The following is a 26,788-nucleotide window of genomic DNA, read 5'->3' on the forward strand; positions in this document are numbered from 1 at the left end:
TTATTATTTCCCATGTTGCGTTTTGCTTATTGTCTGCATTTAGAATCCCAAATACATTATATATTTGTTTCTCCTGTTCATTTTTCTCTGATGTCACATGATACGAAAAATGTATTGCCTCCTCTTTGTAACATTACAACTTGTGTTATTCCGATCATATTTTTTGATTGAATGTACTGCCAATATTGTCAGTCTATAGGATACAGTTAATCTAAATTTTGAGGATAATTTAGGGACTTTACTAAATTTAAATTTTAAGCGTCATCTATAAACTAAAAGATGAAACTGAATCAGGAATCTATTTTTGGTAAAATTTGTATTTGCCCCGTTTGGAGTCGCTTTTCTTTTCATAAATAATTTATAATTTTAAAATATTTTTCCCACTTCAAATATAAATAACTCGTACCTCAATGCAATAACGAATACCACGAAAACTGCTTAATTTTCAAATTTTCAACCTACGTGACTCCATTATATTTACATCACGAAAAGGGTATGCACAGTTATAAAGGCAAATTAATGCTAATAGATCCCTCCGACAATGACTCATCAAGGGGAGATCACCAATAAAACCAACACATAACAATTTCTCTTTCTCGATTACAAGATTACACGTGAGCATTTCTTATTTAATTAATTCTTAAATTTTGTGCAATAATTTACAATATATTCCAGTGAATATAGTAGCGTAAGAGAGCTAAAACTTTTTTGTTTTTTTAACCAGATGGTTATTGAACGGTCCACAGAGTGGCGCTGTGGTCAGTCAGTGACCAGCTGTCGATCGGTCCGTGTTTAAAATGCGAAGTTTTTGAATAAAAAGTGTTCGGATTTATAAAATTTTACGGTAATTTGTAATTAAACGTTAATTTCCCATCGAAATCATCTTAGATTTCCCGTTTCCTGAACGAGTTAATAGAAGAAACTCAACACACGCGCTACAACATCAGGTAGGCGCGTGGTTTTGTTTTTGTTTTGATTCCATCGCTTTTGTTTCTACGAACCGCTGGGCTGTTTTCTTGCGGTCGATATCAACAATTTGAAAAGTTCTTGAATCGGTTCCATGTCTTTTTTTTTATGTTGTATTCGTTTATTTTTGATGCATCGTAAAAAATGGAAAAATGTAGGTGATTTAATCAATTTTAAGAGTTTCTAACCATTTTTTAGCTTAATGTTGTAATAAATAGTCCTTATTGTATAATGGACCATTCTTCAGAATTTATATCCACAATTATTTTTTAACCGCAAATTTACTTTATGTTTCGGTTTTTTCTCATCGAAATATAATTTTTATTATTTTTAGGAGATAAACAGTAAACACGCGGAAACAATTTCAAATTTCAATCTAATTTTACACACGTTGAGGTTTTAGTTAAGTTATTTTTAAAATAAAAAGATACGGAATATTTCTTAATTCAGGTTAATGTGATTGTTATAAAAAAATTATAAGAAACAAGTATGCTGAATCACGAACTTTGTGATTCTTTATAGGGGGCTGCGAAATATTTAAGAACCAACATTTGGCCTAACACTAAGTAAATAAAAATCATGACCGTGATTTTTGGCTCTTATTTGTTTAGTTCTGCATCGATTTTGAACAGTAAGAAACGTAATAGTGCAGGTTGAGAAAGTGTGGCTTCAATCAGTGGCACGAGTGTGGGAACTTTTATTAGTCAAGAAAGAAAATATGGCCTCTTTTTGGAAATTTCTGCAGAATGACATCTACAGACTTTGAACATTTATTAAATGAAATTGGTCCCAAAATTTCAAAAAAGGATACTACATTTTGAGGGGTTACAACAGCTGTAGAAAAGTTAATACCAAGGACGGTAGAATCTGAGAGAGCTGCACAACTTGACAGTTTCTCCCTTTGAATTAGCAAATGCTTAATTTATTCTATTTGAAATAAAGTTCATAATATAGAAGAAAAATCGTGATGGAGTTTAACCGTGCTCTTAACACGTTAATTGCCGCGGTACATTTATTTTTCCTAACACCTATGGCAACACCATAAAAACATTCTTTTCGGACAGCAAAGTGCTTGTTTTACCCTACCTACAAATGAAGCGAATGTGATTCACGTGGCCTGCAAGACAAAGTCAAATTCACCGAAAATGTAAACACTGCCGTGTGACGCATGCGTGCTTCACATATTTCTGACCTAACCTCATTTAATTTTTACTGTGTACCATTCATGTTTTGTAAGTGAGTCTGCTGAAAATAAAGAATATTGACATAGAAGTCTGTATATGATAAGTTTGTTTGTAAAAGTTTCTAACTAATTTTCTAAGAACATTTTAGTGATATGGGTGAATACGAAAAAGAACAGACAAGACTACAGCGCCTTTTGGACGAACTCTTATCAAACGAAGAGAATGAACGATTTGTAGGCTCATCTGAAGACGAACAGTATGTGCTGAGTGAAGCTGGGAGTTTATCATTATCGAGAAAGAGAAAGAAGAAAACGAGAGGTTTTTCTTCTGCTGTTTCTTCAACTTCGTCAAGGTTTAGAAACATACACATCGAGGGTTCTACGGATGATCACATCCCAACAACTATTGAAAATGTTGTAAATCATTTTTGAATAGATGATTCTTCAGACGCGGAAAACGAAGCTAAAGCTAAAAATTTAGCTCCTCTGCTATGGTCTAATATGAAGCTGCTAAAGAATTACCATGTGAAGTTGAAAATGCAGCTGTATCTGCTGAGCTTTATGAGAGTATTGAACAATACCCATTCGTACTAGTGCGTGGTATAGAAAATAAAGACAATTCGCGAGATGGTCGAACACGAATTTTAAATTGTAACTCAGATTAACAATTAAATCATTTATATTGCGACTGGAGGAGAGCTGCGGGATGTAGAAAAGTGTGCATCGCTGAGCATAGTCGCAATATGGTAATCAAAATTTGTGGAAAGGTGCCGAAGAAAACGCTTTTGGACTTGCTGTAGGCGATCAATGTAGATGTGATACTGGGGGTTCCAAACGGTAGATGCATAGTTAAGAACAGATGATACATAGGCAAAATAGAGTGAACGGATACAGGATAGATTAGTGAAAGGACGACATATAAATCCGAGCATCCGGGAGGCCTTGTTAATGATATAATCAATATGAGCAGAAAATGTAAGTTTGGAGTCAAAGAGAACGCCAAGATATCGAACGCACTCAGATTGTTTGAGAGTGTTAGAGCCGAGGGAATAATCAAAAGCAATAGGATACGTGTAAATGTGATTTTGCTGCACTTGTTGTGGTTAATAATGAAAAGTTTGAAAAGATAACTAATTTCAAACGCTATTACAACTGATATGCATTAATGAAAGTTTAGTACCATTTCGTGGTCTACTAATATTACGCCAATACATAAAGAACAAGAGACATAATTCGGGATCAAACGTTTCAAACTGTGCACGGAAAGTAACTACACATTTGCCTTACGCAAAATTCCAATGAAAATGTCCCCACTGTTGTCATGAAATTGTGTGACTCACTTCTGGGCTGCGGTAAAACAAACTATGTTGACAATTATTATACGAATGTGGATCTAGAGCATAAGTTGCTAGAGAGAAACACACATCTAGTTGCAATCCTGAAAAGGAATCGGAAAAACTACCCTAAGGAAGTCATACCAAACCGTCTAAAAACGTTGAAAATGTTTCTATGGGGACGAATACAGGAATTGTACTTCCGAAGTGGCACGACTTTATAACCATTTCTACAAAGCATGTTGGCCGTATGATTAGTTAAGTCTGGACGAAGTTCAGAAGTAGATAAGCCAGATGTTGTCGTGGATTATAATAAATTCAAAGATTTTATTGACATATCCGATCAACTAAATGCCTATTGCCAAGTGGTACAGAAAAAATCGAGGTTGAACTGCTAGTAGGGTCAGCTATTATAAACGCATTTTTACTGTTCAAAGCTGTTACGGCTAAAAATCTATCAATCACTGACTTTAGGGAGCAAGTTGCAGAAGCACTCTTAGATATGCCCAATAAATCAAGTGAATTTGAGAAGATAAGAAACATAAATTGGATGATGTGGGTACATCCAACAGACAAAGATGTAGTGTGTTATAGCAAAATAGCAGCAGAAAGTGGAAGAGCTGTCGCAGCCATACTCCAGATGGAAATGTGATCAGTGCGAAAAACATTACTGCATGATATGCTTTTGTAAAAGCCACGACTGTGTTCTAAAGCAATGTATTTATTTTTCATTTTGTGTTGTGGAACTAAAATAAATATTTCAGTTTACTTTTGTTGTTATACTGATTGTGAAACGCGCGAGGAGAAAACGTTGCAGAAACGTACTTTTGTGTTCTGAAACATAATAACTTTTCATTGGGCTAAGCACGGGTTTTAGTGCAGACCATGCTTATTAACAGGGTGATTCACATAAGAACCGACATAGAGCAGGAACATGTAGAGGACAATAAATTAAGATGATTTAACACAATTTATCTCTATACTAAGTTGTACCCCTGAGGAGTTATAGGCCTTCAAAGTTGGGTCTTAAATTTTTAAAACATTGAATATACGTTATGAGTGTACCGAGGGTGTTAATTGGTAGCAAGTTAAGACCAACTGCGGCAATTCAAAGGGTTAATTAAGGGTGATGGTCCACTAAATTTTGACAGATATTTTTTAACCTTTTGGTGGATTTAATACATTATTACCTCATTTCATTTGGAATTTAATTCTAACATTTTTTTACTCTTATTATTTTTTTAAAAACTTTGATTGTATGGGCTGCTACGTTATTTCCAAAGGTTCCAATTTGATAGTGCTTAATCTGCTCTGGAATTGCGTATCTTGCTTTTAAGAGTTTGAGAATTAGAGTTTACCCATTTACACAATTATGTAGACGCTTCGATAGCATCTGTAGAACTAGAATTTTATTAATTAATGTTTCACCTCTTCTCTCTGTGCGCTGATACATCGAACAAGAACAAGAAAGTAACTTCACTTTTAACGTAACAGATAAGCAATTTCTGCTTCGCACCTAAATGTATACATTTACACCTTACATTTACAAACTAAGCTTTGTTTAAAGCATCTTACAGTACCGCAGAATGTATGAAGTCAACGCAAAAGAACTTATTCAAACATTACGATTATTTTTGGAACTGTTTTTGTCCGATAACACTATTAGTTGGAAATACAAGTTATGGCGAAGGATATCAAAGATCAAAAAATATGTGAAGGAGTCAAATTTGGATTGCTAGATAATAATAATAAGATTCATCATTGGAAGAACGAAAGCTGAGGGTGGAGCCTAGTCCATGTCTTTGTGTAGGTCCATGTTTCAAGTGTCATTTAAATTAAATAAATATTACCGGAAGCAAAGAGTTTTTTCTTAATTATATGGTATTACTTCTTATAATCCATGTCTGGCTGCTATGACAATATCACCTTTTGCATTCCTAGAGAACCGCTTATGTTAAAGAATCATATTCCAGAACAGAATGTGGCAAATCTTTTTGCCACGACTCCTATATCTTTGCTATACTGTTGTAATACAAGATGGCTGTGACGTGGTAATGTTTTATCACGTATTTTTGAATTGTGACAAGCAATTATTATTGCTGTGAAAGAACAAGGATACAAAAATGCAGAATATTTTGGTGTCTGAATTTAATTCTGCAGAGGAAGAGAATCTTATCGAGTTATCTTGAAAGCAAAATTTGGCAGCAATTGACAGACTTCAATAAAAGTTAAAATCCTGTTTTAAATAATAAAGCTCAGTTGATTTTAATTCCATTCTCGACGTTGTATTTGTGCAAAGCTTGGGTTCCGGTGCTTGTTAAAGTAAATATAGAGGAAAAATCAACATGGAAAAGGAAATACGGTTACGCTTATCCAGTTTAATTCCACGATTTGAAACGAATTTGAAAATGTGCAGTACACGACACCAATAAAATACTTCCTTGTAGTGGAAATCTTTTGGAAACACTGTATAAGAGAAGATAATTTTCAAGTTGAAAGAGTAACTTTTATGGTAATATAAATCGTGTTGAGGAGTTTTTTTGAGACAGTTTGTGGATGAACAGAAGAGTTTATTTTTAGAATATCGTTGTTGGTTAGATTTGAACTACTGAGTCAGAAATGAGGGTGTGTTATCACCCGAAGGTGGGCGCTATTTCGTGTTTTCAATTACTTTGGAGTGGCGCCACTATCGCTAACGGCTTGCAGACACGGCACGCCCGCAACCTAAAATCAATTTATTTTCCGTTTCCATCCATTTCCCTTCGTCGCCGCGAATTGCTTTATAACCGACACGAACTAAGGAAATTTCTCAAATTGACTTATAATTTTGCGATATTATTAAACTTTAAATGCCATTTTAACGGTTATATAAATCCAATTAAAACTAATTATTAATACTTTTTACTACATTAAAACTATATTTTTTACAAATTAGTATTAATGATGTAAAAATTAAGAATAATTATAAAATCATAAGGGAAAAAAATAAATTTAAAGAAGAAAAGAATTTAAAAAAAGATGGCCCATGGGGGGATCGAACCCGCGACCTTCGCGTTATTAGCACGACGCTCTAACCAACTGAGCTAATGGGCCTTGTTCCAACATAGTTGATAATTCAAAAAAAATATTGTACTTCAGACTTTCATAATTATTCCTTTTTTACTTTCTGGTATATGTCGCAGGGAAATGGTTATTTCAGGTAGATAGCTTTTTCCTAGTCAGATACTATCTGTCTAGCCAAACAGTAGTTCGTTACAGTTTTATCATATGTCTAGGCAAATACCGAATATAGAGTAGGTACCTGTTCACAATAAAATAAAGTAGTTCCTATCCATACTATTTGCCTAAAAATATTTTAGCCATAATATATGCTATTTGCCTAGGAAAGTAAAATTTAAACTCAAATAAATGGAAAAAAACTATTTGCAGATAGTATCTGACTAGGAAAAAGCTATTTACCTGAAACAACTATTTGCCTGCGACATATATATCAACACTTTCCACTACAATCTCTACGTTCTAAATGTATTAACATTTAACACAATAACAATTTGACTAATATAATACAATAATCAACATAATGGAAAAAACTGTCTCAAATTGAATTTCAAATATACACGTTACTGGAAGAAGCTGAGACTTGTTTCGGAACTGGATTGAACATATTAAAGTAGTATTTATTACACAGAGTGGTGCAGAATGCAGTTCGTAGTTTCAAAAAAATCACCATAGGGCGTGCAAGCCGAGTAGAGGGGTGATCACAGAATGTGGTCTAACACAAAATAACCAGAAAGGACACCCCGCTAAAACTATGTCTGTGCGGCACGGCCATATTGTAGAAGAGACACCTTGTTATTGGTGTGCCTTTGGTATCATCAACGATCTGACAACGTCGCTGGCTTCTCTAGAGAGTATCATGTTGAAATGGGCATATAAACGAGGCGAACCTTTGACGCCGTACCAATAGGCAATAAAGGCAGAGGGAGACCAAGACTCAGATGAAAAGACGCAGTATCCGACGAGGCGGGAAAGATGGGTGCGACTAACTGGAGGATCCTTGCAAGAGACCAAAAAGGATGGCGGACGAGTCTATAGAGAAAGTCGAGGCTCCCCTATAGGGTTGTACAGCTACTGGTGATGATTGTGATATGTTGGAGAACGTTTTGCAACACAAAATGTAAGACTCTGGACAAAATGGAAATGGAAGTTCTGGAATCAACAAGATGTAGCCACGACCCATACTGTCTGTGGTTTACGCGAAATTCTGCAAGAGCTCTTTCCCGGTGGCCTGATCTTATCACGAGAGAATGTTCCATTGGCCCTTTCACTTCCCCGATTTGAACCTGTGTGACTTTTTCTGTGGGGATATGTCAAAGCTGAAGTAAACAAAGTTCGACCACGAACCATTGAAGCTCTGAAGGTGGCTATTGAGAACGTCATCGCTGGAATCTTGTAAAATATACTGGGAAGAGTGGACGAAAACTTCTTTGAAATGTACCTTTCAATATATGCATTGCTCGCCAAGGTCGCTACTTGGACGATATTATTTTCAAACCATCATGAAAAAGAAACGGTATTATACAATACTTTTGAGCAATAAAGCCTGTTTTATGTATCTTGAACCGTTTTCTGGTGGAAGACTAGTTACTGTCTTTAGGAGTCTACTTATTGCTTGTAGAAGACTAGAAGCTACTGACAAATATAATGGAACTCAATGATTTGAACGAAAGAGAACGACTGACTAAAGAACAAGTGGAAGAGGACAGGTACTTACTTGAGGTACAGTGGAAGAATACTTGCAGAAAATTATTTGCTGCTGGCAGAAGTCTAAACACTATTTACAGAAATCAACATATTGCTGACAGAAGAGTACAATTAACCCTTCCAATCAGGGATTGAATTCTGCCCCACCCTGTAGTATGTATTTTTCAATATTAGGGTTATAATGTTTATTGTTTTGTTAAGGATTTGTTTTATTTTCGGTTCTACCGGTTCTAGAAACTATAAAAGATTTATGTAGAAAGAAAAATTTTGTAAGCACTGTTTTGTAGAAGAATAAATAAGCCATATAATACAGTGTTGGAAATAATTCACGAGCACACCCTATATAATCTGAACTCGGGAAGATAAATCCATAATATTTGCGGAGCTTAAAGGTGGTTTACTGTAGACGAGTTTATTCAGCGAGTTTCGGGTTTTTCTGCCACGGCATTGTTGACTGAGCCGCCCTTCCAAGTGGAACACTCAAAGAGACAAAGAAAAGAAAGAGACAACGATAATAATAATTTCATTAGGAATCGCCAGAGTATTACATCAAACCCAGCAAGATGGACTACTACATCCGATTTCGTACTTTAATAACAAAACAACTAAGGACGAAGTCAACTATCACGCATATAAGTTGGAAATATTAGCAATAATGTGCACGTTGGAAAGATTTAAAGTATAGTTGATAGGTATTGCATTCGTGATGCATACTCATTGTAATACCTTAAAAATGTTGTCTAACACGAAAGATTTGAATCTTAGAATTGGAAGATGGTCTGTGAAGCTAATTAAACCATTGAATATCACAGAGGGAGTAGCAACGAGTTACCAATAAGGGGGATTTCGACAATTACAAATTGGGTGGCTGTTATGCAGAGAGATACAAAGTTATTGCAATGAAATTGCGAAGAAGGATGAACAGGGAAGGAAGATGGTTTACGTAAACCGTTGACAACTGTATGTAGTAGTAGCCGTTGCAGTTGATGGTTTTCCTAGCGCTAACGGACAAGTGGAAAGAGTAAAGAGTATGATCACCTCTTGCCTAGCTAGAGGATCAGTGGAGAAGATTGGAGTTAAAGGTTGTGTGAGGTGTAATAACCAATCAACAATGCAAGACACAATGTGACAAAAAGGACACCATAGGAGATGATATTCAGATTTGAACCAAAAGGTTCAAACTGGAATCTTTTAACAGAAAAATATATTGGAACTGAATGAATTTAAGGAAATGGGTGAAAGACTGGCTGAAGAACAAGTGGAAGAGAACAGGTACTTAGTTGAGATACAGTGGAAGAGTACTTTCAGAGAATTAGACGCTACTCGCAGAAGTCTGAATACTATTTGTAGAAGTCTACATATTGCTGGCAGAAGAGTACTTTATGCTTGCGGAAGACTATAAGCTGCTGACAGAAAATATAATAGAACTCAATGAATTAAAGGAAAGAAAAAAACGACTGACTAAAGAACAGGTGGAAGAGGACAGGTACTTAATTGAGGTACAGTGGAACTTCTCGGTTTTCCATATTTCTTCCTCCCTGGGGAACCCATTTCAATAATTTTGTCGGCCAACGGATGTCATTCATCCTCATCAAGTATCCAAACCACCGCAAACTTCTTACTTTGATTCGGTCTATCACTGTTGACGTTGTTTTCATACGATTTCGTCATTCTTTAAATAATCTTCTCAAATAGTCCGTCTCGACCGCCCGAAGCCGTCTTTCTAGATCTGCATTTATTATCCATATCTTACTACCATAGCCCAGAACTAACTCTACTAGTGTTCTTTCTAGTCTCTTTTTTTTTGCTTATGTTCTTGTCCCACTATAGACTGTTAAAGCATCCTACAATTTTCCTGCTTTCAGTTATTCTATGTTTTATCTCTCTTTCCCCTCTACCATTCTTATCTACAATTACTCCCAAATACTACAGTGGAAGAGTACTTGCACAAAATTAGTTACTGCTGGCTGAACTCTAAATACTATTTGTAGAAATCTTCGTGTTGCTGGCAGAAGAGTACTTTCTGCTTGCAGAAAACTGGATGCTGCTGACAGAACTCTAGACACTACATGCAGAAATCTATATACTGATGGTGAACGACTAGTTACTCTCCTCAGGAGCTTACTTATTGCTTACAAAGGAGTAGGAGCTACTGAAAGAAAATATAATGGAACTCAATGAATTTAAGGAAAGAGAAAAAGGAGTGGAAGAGGACAAGTACTTAGTTTCAGATGTCGAGAGAGAACAAAGTGCGTGATTTTTTCTACTAAAAAATTGTATATGACGTAGAATTTATTTAGATAGCATGTGTACTATTGATTTTTTAATTTAGTTTTAGTTACTAAAGCTACAAAGTCTACTAAACAGTTTCGATAAAATGCAAAACAGTACTTAAGTGCGTTTACTTAGGTTGCGGATCATGTTTTGTTGTGGTCATTCAAACGTTTAAGATAATATCACAGTGTCCAGAAGAGAACGAATAGTACTTTTCTAATTGGACTAAGAATCACTAATAAAACACAACAATGACTTTGGTAGCTACTTATTAAGATTTTGCAAGTTGCGAAAAGAAAAAAAGAACACTTAATAATATAGTCAGACTCATTCTATGCTTTGGAGTTTGTGTTTAAATAAGGAATTTAGTTCTCTTTTAATCAGATTCCTCAAAAAATTCCCTTCATTACTGTTTTAAGTTAAAAAATATCTTATTATTATTAGTTATTATTACATAAAATCTAGAATAGAAGACGCAATAGAAATAAAAAAATACTTTCGTTTGGTCACGAAATACGGACGTTACAGTTTCTAATCACTCTCTCTCTTTCTTACTAGCCGCGATGGTTCACTTGAACTTTACGAGCCGCGGCCGTTTTGCAATAATATGATTATGTACAACGTAGCGTAACGCAATTGCCCCTTTAAATCCCGCCGACCGCTTAAATGCCGACTTTCGAACGATTTTCCGCACCGGTATACCCATCGAGAACGTCGAAGACAAGTAAATCTTAATTGTTTTAACGGCTTCAAATTTATACACAAAAAATTTTCTTCAAATAAAAAAAAATGTGTAAACGGTTGTTATTGTTTGCTGTGAATAAAGAAAACAAGATGGTACACACATAATAAGAAACAATAAGGGCGGTACACATAAGTGAATCACGCCCATACGGCGATGTTGTGCTTTCATACACGTCGCTAAAGTGAAATTCAATACGGCTTTCAATGTGCATCGGGGCAAGCGTTGCAAACAATGTACGATCGACTGGCGTCGTTTGTCATAACTTCTATCCATGACAGATTGAGAACACCATCTTCGTTCAACCATATAAAATGTGTGGAATTAAAAAAAAGGAAAAAAAAACGTTTATGTTACGCAGTAATTTTTATTGAAATTCATAATGTATGTATATTATTTTCGTAGAATGCAATATTCTTGTGGTTAAAATTACTAATGACTTTTGGTTTAGTTAATTAAAAGATCAATTAGTTGAGAAAATTGTATCTTTTATTTCATAAGGAATTTTTATTAGTTTAATAAATATTGATTAAAGTAATGATGGAAATACATAAAATGTTGGATTAAAAAACATACTAATTTTTATACAGAGTGGTTCTTTAAAGATATACTTTGTAAGGTCATATGAAGATCACCAGATCTAAACTTTATAATACTCCAATAAAGATTTACTTTATTGATCAAGTTACTTATAGAACATTAATAGGGTGCCTAATGGATAATTGAAGTTGTGGAAAGCAAACCCAACGTAGTTTAGAAATCCTTCAGAGGAAATGGAATTGGATTGGGCATGCACTGCGAAAGAAATTTGAATATAATGCAAGGACAGCATTGGATTGGAACGTATAAGACACAAGAGGGATTGTGGCACGAAATAAAACAAATAGCTCAGAACCGACCAAGATGGCTTGCATTCTCTCGGGAGTTTGAAGATAATCCGTCCCAAAACTCCCATCATGTCAGTCAACATTAGGTTGATTAAACTGCTAGGAGTGTCACTTTGGCGGGTCACAACTTTTAAGTTTAAAATTGGTTATGATTCGCTTTTGGTTTGAAATTTAATTAATTGTTATTATTGTCGTCAATCCATTATGGAAACAAACAAAGCTGTTTCATTTTCTATAATTAAAATTATTACATGCTATTTAGGTATGTCACTTAGCTGTAGTCATCTTACTGCATACAAAAGGCTAGTTTAAGTTACGGCTTGCAGAAATCTACATACTGCTCGGAAAAGACTACACATTCCTTACAGAAGGCTACTTACTGCTTCCAGAAAATTAAATGCTGCTGACAGAAGTCTAGATACTACTTGCAGAAAACTACATATTGCTAACAGAAGATTACATACAATTCATGGACGGCTAGTTATTACAAAAAGAAGATTAGATACTACTTATGATTTAGATGACTCCTTACGATACTTATGCATGCTTACAACAGTTGAATACAGTGAAGTAAATTCTTCGTTACATTGACGAGTAGAGTGTGGAATATGAAAGATATTTTTTTTGAAGAATCCTTTACTTTCGCCCACAGATTCTCATTTAGCAATACAAGTAGAAGGTATTTAAGGCACTTTCCAAATATTTGCTTGGACCACCTTGATTATAGTATTAATTCGTGATTAGATATAGATATAGATCATGGTTAGATCTTCGTCGAATTGGTATTATCTTAGTCTTTTATAGATGGAAATAAGTGTGTTTGTCATAATCGTGATATTTGTAGTTTTCATTTAAGGTAAACTTGGGTTGGGTGTTTGCATCTTCGTATCCATTTAGACGATCTTGCTTTAGTGTTTAGGAATACTCAAGCAATTGAATTCCTCCTTCCTAGACATTATGATCGATGCTCCTGTTGTTTACGTTGTCTTGTCATTGCAAAGAAAACAAGTTCAGTGGTTCTTCTGTGCAACCGATTAATATCAACTCCTCTTTCTATCAATCATGTTTTTCCGAATTAGCACAAAGTCCAATTACATTTCACTTCATTGTTTTCGTCTAGTTGATTAAATCGCTGGAAAAAGTTTCTACAATCTGTTGTCTTCGATTCTTGTTTTTTTTCGGTGTTTTTTAAAACTGAGCTTGGAGTTTTAGGGTTGATTGGGTTGAGTGAGAAATCATGGGGCATCAGGGCAGTTCTTACAAACCTTTTATGGGCATTGGTAGTATAGAGATATTTCAGTGAGGTACTGCGCGTAAGCTTTTCTGACAACCCGCAGATTTAGACAGTTTTTGATTCACCAGCAATGTTAATTCTGGTGTTCTATACGTACTTGTGGACGTTAGAGAGTCATTTACCTTTATCCCGAAGGACGACAAGTGGTATACACTGGTCTTTTGACGTAAAATCCAATATTGTTAGTGGATACTAACGTCACTCTTTGCTGTCTTCGTCCTCCTATAATTCTCCACCATCAAGGTTAGCAAGGGATGGAAGGTATACAAGATGGTGAGATATTAAAAGTGGGTCTTGAAGTTGAACAGGAAAACTACGGAATATACATATAGTGAGAGAGGAGTTGAAGCTGGAGGAGATAGTGGTGGAAGCAGGAAGAATGGCGATAATGTACGAGGATGCGCTGAAACAGAAGAGGGACGTTAAGATTTTGGGGGAGTATTTGAGGGAGGTTAAGATTGAGGTGGGGAAGTAAGAACAACAAGAAAGAAGAACACTCAACAGAGGAATAACAAAGAAGGAGGAGGGAAGGGTCAGCACTGTGGAGGGAGTTGGAGAGTAGAGATGGGGAAAAGCATGAACGGGGTGCTAAAGTGGAAGAAGGGAGATAGAAAAGTATGTTCTGCCGAAGAGAAGGCGAATAAATATTAGATGGGGGATGAGGAGAGGATGTGCAGATTGTGTGGGGAAGATTGGGGTACAATTGATTATACGCTGAGGTGTGACGACTTGAGGGAGGGAGGTATGGAGTGGAAGCGCGTATTGGATGGAGGGGGAAGGAGAGATAGTGAATGGCGGAGGTGATGAAGGAGAGGAGGAGGAGGAGAAGGCATTAGTGTGAAGTTATATCTAAGATGAGAAGATATATTAGATATATTTATAGATAAAGATATATTTTATTACTGAAAGAATAATTTAATTGAGATAATTTTAGCTCTCCATTACACAACATACCACATACATAAATAACACACTTTAATATAAATGCATTAAATGTTTTGCAAAAACCATAACTAACGCAACTAGATACGCACCATTTCTTCGAATGTATCTTTTAAACGCCATTCCATTCAGTCTCGAAGGTCCACTAAAACACCGTGAAATTGCCTAAATTCAACCCGGAACATTTTGTTTTGTTACAAACCTGCAAATAGTATTACTCAACTGTACAGTTAAGAACTCGATTTCATTGACGTTTTTAACAAAAACTTTTCCATGTTTGAATATTTTTTTATGATACTTTAGAAGGAAGCAATCAAGATTTTATAAAGAAAAGTACAAGAAATAAGGTGTGGAATGTGTTGAGAGCTTGGTGATCTGTGTCAAGGAAAAACTATTAAAGACACAATACCAATTATCATACTCTCCCATATAAAAAGGATTTCCTTAATATTAACACAAAGAGACGTGTAAGGATATTAAAAAAAATGTTTCTTAAAAATAATCTTCTTTGTTGTTGATATAATTTGATTTCCTTCCCTAGAGTTTACCATCTTTTCAGTCCCAGCAGGAAATTGTACACCTGCCTGGTCCTTTTATTTGCGGTCGTCTTCTAATGACGAAAAGTGAAAGGTGTCGTCCAAGCGACACGCCATCAACTACCTCTTCTTTACCTCACCATCATTACTTCTTTAGATCATTTTGTCTGTCAACCACATTGAAGTTGGTGACTTTTCGACCCACGTGATCCATCGAATTAATACGAAGAAGTACATCGAACCTCATAAATATAGATGAATACAATAACAATGGAAAATCATCGTGACAATAAGATGCGGGTTGCTTAAGAGTTTCGAAGCATTTTTTATTTCTAATGTTGTGTGTAGGAGATTCTTCAGTCTGTACGGATTTTTTTCGAAAAAAACTAGAATGTTGATTCATCATCGGTAAGGAAGAAAACAGTTAGGATATTTTTAAAGAAACCGGTCTTGGGAAAGGTGACAAAGAAATTACATAACGATATAAGGAGCGGAACGCAATAAATTGACCTTGACTTATAAATCTGCCGTTAATACATTTCATTAGTGTGTGTTAATATGTAACCATAGATTATTTTCTTGATTGAAAAATAAGATCAATATGTGGGTTAAATGTATATAACAATGATCTGGCAACGTTACTCGCTTCCCTTCTCTCTGGGTGGACCAGAATACATTTTAATCGATCTCATTAACAAAGTGAACATTGAACAACTATGAATTGTGATGACTATAATGTGTAATGATAATTTTGAAAATAAACAAAGTTAATGTTACGAGTATGAGTTAACGAGTGCGGAAAGTTAGCCCCTCATTTTTTGATTTTTAAATTTTTCATTGTTCTAGATTGTTCTAAAGTTGTTCTACATCGTTGTAAAGCGGCAAATAGAAAAAATAAAAACTCGGCGAGAAGAACCGAAAAAACGGGTTTTTTGACTAGCCCCTACATTTTTGGAAAAATCAGATTTTCTTTGTTGTTCTGGATTGTTCTAGTTAATGTTCCAGAAAATCAAAATTATGGGATACATCATTACGAAGTTATAACTAAAAATAGGTTCTTCTTCTTAGTGAGGTGCAAGTTGCTCCTGCTGTCGCCCACTCTGTTCGACATGTTAGCAGGGATCTTCGAGTTTCCCCTTCTGTTATTCAGCGTTTATGGAATCGGTTTCGGGAGATTGGCCAACATGTTAGAAGAGCTGGACAAGGTCTAAATCGAAAAACTACTCAAAATCAAGACTGATTTCTTGTCCTTTCCTGTCTACGTACGAGTACTGCCACAGCACGAGACCTCCTAAACGACCTAAGACGAGCGCACATGGAATAGAAATTTCTGATCAAATTGTTAGAAGCAGATTAAAAGTAGCGAATTTGAAACCTAGAAGACCGGTTCGCTAATCACGCAGTATCAAAAAGCAGCGCGAATGAGGTTTGCTCTGCATCACAGAGATTGGCAATTTCGTCACTGGACGCCTGTCGAGTCCAGATTTCGTTTAACTCGTTGCGATGGTCAAATACATATACAGGGTGTTCCGTGACTCCACCGACAAACATATACCATATATTCCGGGGGTCATTACGATCAAAAAATGGTATATCACCTATAAGTGAATTCCTCTTTATTTCGGAGATATCGAAGGAATTGAAAAAAGTTATAGTTAGTCTTGACGATTTAACGTTTGATAATTTAATGGTTTTTATGCTGTCTGAAGCAGTTTTAAATGCAGTTGAACGAAGTCCTTCTACCAGTATTCGTAGAATATCTCATTCAACGGGAATTCGTCAAACCAACGTATGGAGAAATCTGCACTATGATGGACTTTATCCCTATCATTTACACAAAGTCAAGCATTTACTTCCTCAAGATTTAGAAAATCGAGTACAATATTGTCTGTGGTTACAAAATAATTTAAAAGTTATTTCACACATACTTTTTACGGATGAGGCCCAGTTTACAAGGAATACCATTCCACGTAGTTCTCACATCAACAACAACACACGTAGTTCTGGACGGATCAAAACCCACACGAAATAATCGTTGTTAATCATCAACATTATCTTTCCGTCAACGTGTGGTGCGTATTGTTAAATAATCATCTTGTTGAAGATATTCCTCTAGAAGCTCGTCGTGGCATATGGTTCCAGCAGGATGGGGCACCATCAAATTTTAGGAAACAACTCGGTCACCTGACTTGTCCCCTTTAGATTTTTTTTTGTGGGATTGCCTCAAATCTTGTGTGAGTAGTAATCGTAAACGAGATACACACGAAGAGTTGATTGACAGAATAGTTGAAGCTACTAATTCGCTAAAGAAATTAACTGGCAAACAATCTGGCAAATTAACAGCTGCTGTAATTTTGTGTTAATTAGTAAATTAATAAATTTTCTTATATAATTTTTATTTTTTTAAAATCTTCATTTCGATATCTCCGAAACAAAGAGGAATTCACCTATAGGTGATATACCATTTTTTGATCGCAATGACCCCCGGAATATATGGTATAAGTTTGTCGATCGAGTCACGGAACAGCTCGTATATAGACGTCCTGACGAACGCTACGCAGCCGCTACTATAGAGGAAGTGGATAGATTTGGTCGATATAGTTTGTTATGGTTTGGGCTGGAATCAGTATAGACAACAGAACTTTTCTTCTTGTTGTTCCTGGTAGACTAAATGCCATGAATTACATCGAAAACATCTTGGAGGACCATATAGTGCCAGCTTCATAAGGGGTCGGTCAAAATTTCATCCTAATGTAGGACAATGCAAAGCCACATACCACCGGCATCACCAGAAACTTTTTGCAAGAACGTTTAATTCAGGTCATGGAATGGCCGGCGTTAAGTCCTGACCTGAATCCTATTGAACAAATCCTATTCAATTGAGATATCAAAATAGCAGTAGCTAACCATGGCAATCAACAGTTTCAGATATCAAAAATTAATCATTGTCTTAATAAAGTATCTGAAACAACTGGTTGCCATGGTTACCTATGGCTACTGCTATTTTTCTATCTCAATTGAATGGGAAATCATGAAACTTCAAGGCAATGTTTCACGAAAATTTTGTTATGTAGCAATTTTGGCAGTACCAAATTCAGAAAAAAATCCTCTTTCATATTGCATAATAAACATGGGGGATTGCTATTTGAAAAAACAGCGATGACGTCATAACTTGTTTAAAAATGGCGGAAAAAAATTGAAATCTATACCAAAAAGTTGCAAAAAATGTAAATCCTTAGACATAAACTGTTATTAGTTGTTTTAACGAATTTATCCGTTACTTTTGGGAAATCCTGTATAATTCTTCATCCGAATTTTAATATTTTATTTTATTAATATATGGGAACAAATATAGTATATATAAATATATCTCTGTGTGGGTGGGACACAGAGATATTTAGTTTTTAATACATAATGGATAACACAAATAGTGTATTTTTGTTTGCTGATCGAATAGTTGGATTATTCATTTCTTGATTAATTATTTTTCTTTTTAGGTCTGTATTTTTCTGTATTTTTAGGAAGATATGATTTTGCAAAATTAATATCCGTGTAATCAGAAAAACCTTTTTGTTCCAGGTTGCTTTAGGTATATATTAATTAATAATAATATATTAATTAATAATAATCAACACGGCACGTGGCATCAGCTTTTTGGATTAGTGCGTTGTAAAACAACATGCAATCGGGGAACATATTTAGCTGGAATGCATCTCTGAGTAGTGCTGAAAAGCCACACAACAGTTCATCTTGATTGTATTCTACATACTCGTACTTTAATATGGTAAACTTTACTTTATGAATACCTTTACGTTTGGAAACATTACTCTATGATTTAGTATATAGAGTTTGCATTTTTTTGAACTTTTCTTTGAAATGGGACGAAACATACTTTGTTTGGCTTCTGTAACTACAAACTTCTTTGATGACTTTCGGACCATGTCTTCGTAGTCTTTAGGAACAAAGACCTTTTCTCTTTTTCGTCTTTCTTTTTCAATAACACCAAAAGTGCTGTTCCAGGTTGCTTTAGGTATATATTAATTAATAATAATATATTAATTAATAATAATCAACACGGCACGCGGCATCAGCTCTTTGGATTAGTGCGTTGTAAAACCGCATGCAATCTGGGGGAACATATTTAGCTGGAATGCATCTCTGAGTAGTGCTGAAAAGCCACACAACAGTTCATCTTGATTGTATTCTACATACTTGTACTTTGATATGGTAAACTTTACTTTATGAATACCTATTATACGTTTGGAAACATTACTCTACGATTTAGTATACAGGGTGCCCATTGTGTATGGAATATAGCATATATCTTGGTAAGTATCAACTTTATAAAAAAACATTTTATACAAAAGTTGTTTAATATTTTATTTGCCATAATAAAACTGCATTCAATTGTTTTTAATTCAGAAAACAAATGAGTAACGAATAATACTTAAATTTTTTTAAATGGTAATGTATTCTTTCGTTAGGCTCATTTGAAAGAGATTACTTTTCTCTTTACGATGGCGTAAAATTTTTGTACCCTTACGTTAGAAAATTTTTGAAAAAAATGTTAAAATTGTTTATTAATAAAAATAAATCAAGATACCCGAGATCTCAAATTATTACCGTAAATTAAATTTACGTGCAAAATAAAACAAATAAACGAAAAATTAGTGTACATCTCCAATAATTCGAGGTACTTCGAGGTATTTGACGATCTCGGATATCTAGATTACTGTTATTAGATAAATTTTCTTAATAAACAATTTTTACATTTTTTCAAAAATTTTCTGATATAAGGGTACTAAAATTTTACGTCTTCGTAAAGAGAAAAGAAATCTCTATCAAATGAGCCTAACGAAAGGGTACATTGCTATTTAAAAAACTTCAAGTGTTATTCGTTGCTCATTTGTTTTCTGAAATAAAAACAATTGAATGCTGTCTTATTATGGCAAATAAAATATTAAACAACTTTTGTATAAAATGTTTTTTTATAAAGTTGATACCTATCAAGATATATACTATATTCCATACATAATGGGCACCCTGTATAGAGTTTGCATTTTTTGAACTTTTCTTTGAAATGGGACGAAAAATTCAAAAACATACTTTGTTTGGCTTCTATAACTACAAACTTCTTTGATGACTTTCGGACCATGTTTCTTTTTCGTCTTTCTTTTTTAATAACACCAAAAGTGCGGTCACAAGGTAAAAAACTGTGTCCTGGCTCTGGATATCTGTTAATAATTTTATCAAACGTTTTATACCCTTTAACAAGAGTGTACAAGTACTGCATCAGTACCATGTTCTTGTTCTGAGCTGAGCAGTTGTCAGAAAAAAGGTACAGTTCTTTTACACTGGAACTGATTTAATTTTTTATGAAATGATCGAACATGCTTATTACTTCATTCTGACCTTTCCTCCCAGTACCTTGGTTTTACATGTAGCAGTATGATTTAACTTTGCTTGCTTCTTGTAAAACACATCTCCACTTGGTACTGCTTGGTTGAAAGTTAAATGTCAAGACATCCATCTTATCATTAGTTTCGGATTCTTTAATTTTTAAACTAATTTCCTTATAAAATTCCTCAATTTTTTTTTAAATGAAATTCTTTTTCCCTTTTTAATGTCTAAATTTTCTTTGTCGTTTTCACATTTCTAGTGTTCTCTAGCGTATCACATTTTTGGCATGTATCAGATTTTGGTATTCCAAAGGAAAGCTTATAGTTTTCATTAAAGTGACGATTATAGTAATCATATGTAACTGTTTGTTTGCATTTTTCACCTTTTTCCAATCTCGCAAACACCTCTGCTTCATATTTCTCTAAATAAAGTCTGTGCATTCTTCGAATACTCAAATCTGGAGAAAGGTATCGTACATTCGCATTCATCCTCCTGTAGTGAGATATTTGAGCAGGAAAGCTTTGTATGTGCTCATCAGTTTGATTTATAATATGATCTGGTATTTTGTTTACTCTATTACCATGTTTTCCATGATTATGCTTCAATACAGGTATTCCTTTTTGTAGATATCCTAGTAATCTTTCAACTCTACGTTTTTCTACTCCATAAAGAGACCAAAAAGCTTTCTTACACACCTTTTTTTCAAAAGTACCATGTTTTATTTTATAGTGTGCTGCGTAGGCTCGAGTTTGTCCTTCCCCTGTTTTCTGTCTACGCCTCTGAATGTTGGATAAACTAATTTGACCACTAAGATCAATGTCCTGCTTCTCCTTATTTGCCATTGCATTGAAACTACTGAGTCTTCACTTTGCACCGAGGTCTTCAATTTTGGTTTTCTAGAACAATAACTAGAACAACCCAGAACAACAAAAAAAATCTAATTTTTCCAAAAATGTAGGGGCTAGTCAAAAAACCCGTTTGACAACAATGAAAAATTTAAAAATCAAAAAATGGGGGGCTAACTTCCCGCACTCTGAGTTAAACATTATATAGATAAATTTAAATATATCTCTTCTTGTTTCCTCCTAAGAAGAGTTTGTAGCTTCCTGTGGTGTTTGGTTAACTAAACCGTATCCAATTTCTCGAGACCGACAAAAGTGAAGTCCCCCCTATTATAAATAGGAGCTGTTCCACGCCGATGGCCATTGTAAAGTAATGTTTGTTGTCGACGGGGGAACGTTGAAATAATGCCACGGTGAGCCCCACTCGTTGCCAGTGCAATTTATCGCTGGAACCGGCGGCGGCGGCGACTGCCCCCTCCCCCACCTCCGTTTTTCCGGCGTCCCCGCGAAAATTACTATAATATCGAAACGGTTTCATGATGGGAAAAACGCGACAAATTGCTGGTGTGTCGTCCGCCCGCTTGCCCGTTGACATGAGGTTGCGTTTTCTTCGAGAGCACTTCCGGTTCTCAAGATTCGATAATTGAGAATTTTTGAAAAATGGAAACCTCCTTTATGAAACGTTAAAGATTTATGATAGGACACGCTTTACTTTTACGGCAAAAGCCACAAAAAAAGTGATTTTCTGCGAAAAGAAAAGATTTTTAATTATAACCGTATTTTTCGTAATGAGATACCTTCATTAACGAAGGTGTTTTAATCCCCGCATTTGCCTATCTTACAAAAAGTCTTGTCACAAAAAGGTTTTTTTTTAATTTCTTACTAAGCTTTTGAAATTAGGAAAGCACTCATCCAAGATGGCATTCTTTCTCTCTCTCTTTTCGTAAGCATACGCAGATAAGTTCAATTAAAATAAAGAGGGAGAGACGCGCGCCCGGAACGAGCTGCAAGTTTCCTTGTATGGTCGGAAGGTGCAATTCACCAGAGTTTCTTGGGCGATCTGCATACGACGGCCGGGCCTTCAACGGACGCCGAATCGCGCGCCGCGTCGTCCGCGTGTACGCGTTTCCTGTTTTAAACCGAGCCTGAGTCCGAGATGACTATTCCCACGATTGCCACGAGTTAATAGGGAAAAATGATGCCCGTACCCCGGGCAAAAACGACCACGTCGACGTCCGTCGTCTTCGTCGTTTCGATGCCAGAAGGAATGAGCAGGACAGGCATCTCTCGCGCTACATTTAACGGTGTCACTTCAAGTTTCCCTTATTACAACTTATCCAAAGTTATACATATTCAATATTACACACAAAAAAGACAACAGCATAACGATAGTGTAGGTGTCTATGAAATTTTCATGATACTCAATTAGCGTTTAGAATAAATGAAAGTACTTTATATCTTAATATTAAGTTCAATTCTTAAGTTTTCAATGTGATGTGCTTGTTATAGCTTAGAATTGGGAAAATCGTAATACAATAGGAAAATTATGGTATATCAACGACATGTGATGCGTTATATTTGAATCACTCAACGCTGGTAAGATCAGGTTACTCAAAGTTGAAATATTTTTATGATCTCTTAATACGAAGCTTAAAAAGATGATCTTATATGTATCGGTGCTGCGAATTGGCGAGATAATGCAAAAGCCATAAATCAGAACATTCCCACTTCATCCAGTTGATATTTTCAAGATAAAGGTTATGTCCAAAAATCAGCTAAAGTTGATGAGGTAATAGTTTATCTCTGCACAGTTGCTATTAGGAGATTATTTTTAAATGATTGTAGCATTAGATATAAATTTTTCCTATCAGCGAGCTAAACGAATAGTTATCTGATGCAAATTTAGGAACACTCCTGACATATGGAGTTGTTACAACATCATGACAAGAGCTTATCATTGATGAAATCAATCAAAAAAGGAGAAATAATGATCAAACAGAATTTAAAGAGAGCCACGACATTGGGTAAACAGTACAATGAATTTCTGCAGGAACTGTCTTGCATTAATTATGAGTCATTAACTCGAAAACACTTAAGGAATACTGGAAACGTTGATTATTAGAGAAAACCAGGAAAATATTTAAAGTTTTATGGTGCCTGTTTGTAAATTCACTTTTCACGACGAGATTTTAGAGTGCAAAGTGGAGAGATAGATCCCTTTGATCATAACAACTATACCATCAGCACATACTTGTATTTCCGCACATACAGTCCTAGTAGTCTTGATAGATGGTCTTGAATGCTTTACTAAAGCATACGAAGTTCTGATACTCGACCCATTTAAATATTGTCGTATATGATTAGAATAATGGGATTAAATTGTGAAGAGTTTCTAAAAGAAATCATTATGAGTTTATGACAGTGTCAAAAGTAATGTTAACGATGGTGACGGTGAGAGTTTGAAGTAGCTTGAGTAGGGAAGATTACTCACATTCAAGGACGGTATGAACAGAAGACTCTGGTTCCTGGATACTATACAAAAAAAGGGCATGAATTGATGGAGAGCGATGTGTATAAATTATAAAGAAACTAATGTTTAGAGCGATTATGAGAGAAAACACAAGAAGTGTTTAAGATTTAAGAAACTTTGGGACATTGAATGAGAAATTATGAGAAGCAAGTGAAAAGAAATGGGAAAAAACTGCAACAATTTGAAAGAATTAATGGGGAGTAAGGCAAATAATTAATAAGTGAAAAGATTTTTAGATGTATATAAGAAGATTTAACGCGATTGGATTGATGAAAAGGGTTGAAGAAGAATGGAGGAACCTCAGAGCTGGTGATAAGAAAGTTAAGAGTGGAAAGGCAATAGATGGAAACAGGTACTCAGTTTACAGCAGAAAAAGTTAATCAGGATGAGAAATAAGATTAAACTTGTAAAAAGGAGATGATGGTCACTCCCCATCGCCTGGAGAAGGGGGAATGCAAGAATGTAGATAAAATACGACTGATTCCAAGAGGGTAAACAAAGACCTAGAAGAAGATTAAAGAATTATCAAGTGTGTGGTGAAGTGGGTATCATATACGAAGCACAAAGCTTTGAAAGAATTAATGGAGAGTAGGTAAAGAATTAATAAGTGAAAAGATTTTTAGATGTATACAGGGTGATTCTCAAATAATACGCATAAACTTGGGGATTTATTCCTCATGACAAATAATGAGTAATAGGTGAAAAAAATTGTAGCAAAAGTTTTTTAGTTTCCTAGATATCCATGAAATTTACTTTCAAATCAAGAATATATATAAGATTTTAAAATAACATCAAAGCAAGTGTTCCAAGTTGGTTCCAATATTTTCTATGCTCAATTGGGTTCGCTGAATCCACGATGTCCCAGTAGAGCGGCCTATACCACTATCTGATTTTATAATCCTTGTTCAGTATTAACTTCCTCAATATTCACTTTCTCAGCTGCAATGTTAAATGCCTGTGTTAACCACTGTATGTCATCCTCAGTATCAGCCAAAAAGACGGCTTCATCTGCATAGCACTCAATCTTGATTTTGTACTTTGTAATGTTTGCCCTGTTCAAATTCTTTTATCCTTACTTTGTCGAACGTTTTGGTTAGATCAACGAAACAGAGGATGGCTGTCTGACGTTTTTTCGCCGGAGTTCTATCTGATTCTTTTTGATGCTCTCAACTTTTTCCTCAACATTATGTGATCCATACATGTCATTCTTCATCTGGTTTCTAAATTTCGCATGCATCATTTGTGTAGGCAACTCTTGCAATCAGGAGGACATGAGCAAACGACCCACTCAAAAGGATGTAAACATTTTTTTGCAGAAGATGAAATAAGTATGGTGGTATCAGTTCTAAACAGATGAGATAGTTTGGTGTTGCTGTGTAAGATGATTTCTAGAAAGAAAGACTGTACGCTTTGGAGATGATATGATAGCGCGGCTTAAACCAAGGGTGTTTGTATCTGATTTCACAATCTTTGCTCAGTATTAACTTTGGTACACTATGCTTTTTAAGTGATCCCAAAACAAAAAAGCAAGAGGATTGAGGTCGGGCGATCGAGATGGCCAGACCAATAGACCTCGACCTGTCCATCTTCCGGGAAGCACCTTATCTAGTTGTCGCCGCATATATCGGATATCTAGGAAATCAAAAATCTTTTACTACTATTTTTTTCACCTATTAGCCATTATTTGTAGTGAGGAATAAATCCCTAAGTTTATGTGTATAGGTTGAGAATAATTCTGTATAAGAATATTTAATGCGATTGGATTGATGAAAAGGGTTGAAGAAGAATGGAGGCAACCCCAGAGCTGGCGATAAGAAAGTTAAGAGTAGAAAGGCAATAGATGGAAACAGGTACTCAGTTTACAGCAGAAAGAGTTAATCAAGATGAGAAACAAACGCCTAGAAAAGATTAAAGAATTATCAAGTGTGTGGTGAAGTGGAGCATTTAAGCTCCATCTAGGCTGGGCTGGTCTGATACCGATTTCTCCTCGACAGTGGATTGCCATCATACCGACTCCTATTCCTTAATCGCAGGGGGTTGCATTGCTCAACAGCTTTAACCTGCATATATCCCAGCGAGATAATCAGGTACATGGATTTGACTCCATGATGAATTATCGTGCCCCCTAATATAAAAAAGTTAATTAAAATAATGAGGGAAGTAATGGTTCAAAAGTAGACAAGGTTCGAGAAGAATCGAGTGGTGGCATAATGCTATGAAACTATGACAGCAGAAACAAGGCAGATATAATGCAGAACTACAATGAAGCCAGGATATATGTACGCAAAGAGAAGGAAAAAAAAGAGGTACGATAAACAATGACAATGAGATATGGAAGGATATGGACAAAACGAAAATCTGCCAAAATGTGAGCCATTAAAGTTGGCTTCGTGGAATCGTTTGAAGGAGGGAATCGTTCGTGAAAGAATGATGTGAAGAGGAGTAGTGTTGGCGAAGATAATGACTCGGTTGTAAATAAGAAAAAAGGAGGTTAGAAAGAGAAAGCGTTTCCTTGATAGTGGCGAATCAGAATTGTATGTATTGTCTCGGACGTGAAAAACAACCCTGTCTTAAAATATCGGTTTTCATTTTTGTCGTAATTCTGACAGGAAACAATGTAACCTCATTCTAGAGATTACCTTGTTTGTTTTAGACGAATCTGTCACTACGCTTCCAATTTGATTATAAAGATACCATTATATCATTGATAACACAAATCTGCAAGGTTTTGTTATCGGTCAGCTGAGAATCATTTCAGAAGTAATTTTCTGTGTTTACATTTTGAGATATCACACCAAAAATGTTTTTTTTTTTTGGCTACTTTTGAAGTTATGTATGGGACGAACAATACTTTTCTGCTCTATTCTATCTATTACGTCATTCAGTACTATCCTTGCACTTCAAAATACGCTATACTATTATGTACTACTTTTCCTTCATAACTTATGATCCTTGAAGTTGAAGTCTGAATGCGTAATTGAAAGACGGTATCAGGGAAAATGGTCCGCATCTATGCTAGCTGGTCATTTCAACATGAGGAGCCACATACTCAACACAAGAGGCGATCTGGCACAAGATCTATAGAACACAAGCA

General features: G+C 35.3%; 1 protein-coding gene and 1 non-coding gene across 4 annotated transcripts in view; one reads left to right on the forward strand and one right to left on the reverse strand.

Moving 5' to 3' along the window:
• The first annotated feature begins 748 nt into the window (after positions 1-748).
• LOC111419943 (CABIT domain-containing protein serrano) overlaps positions 749-26,788 on the forward strand; it is a 100,033-nt gene continuing 73,993 nt past the window's right edge. For 2 of the 3 annotated variants that reach the window (XM_071197839.1, XM_071197838.1), the window contains exon 1: positions 765-947. The gene's annotated coding sequence lies outside the window, so the exon portion shown is untranslated. Of the gene's footprint in view, positions 948-26,788 lie in introns of all 3 variants that reach the window. The other variant, XR_011641032.1, reaches the window with a different exon arrangement.
• TRNAI-AAU (transfer RNA isoleucine (anticodon AAU)) lies at positions 6,503-6,576 on the reverse strand. The gene has a single exon. It is a non-coding gene; the product is annotated as a tRNA-Ile (tRNA).

This window comes from Onthophagus taurus, chromosome 7, assembly GCF_036711975.1.
Source record: "Onthophagus taurus isolate NC chromosome 7, IU_Otau_3.0, whole genome shotgun sequence".
In the NCBI taxonomy this organism is placed as follows: Eukaryota; Metazoa; Arthropoda; class Insecta; order Coleoptera; family Scarabaeidae; genus Onthophagus; species Onthophagus taurus.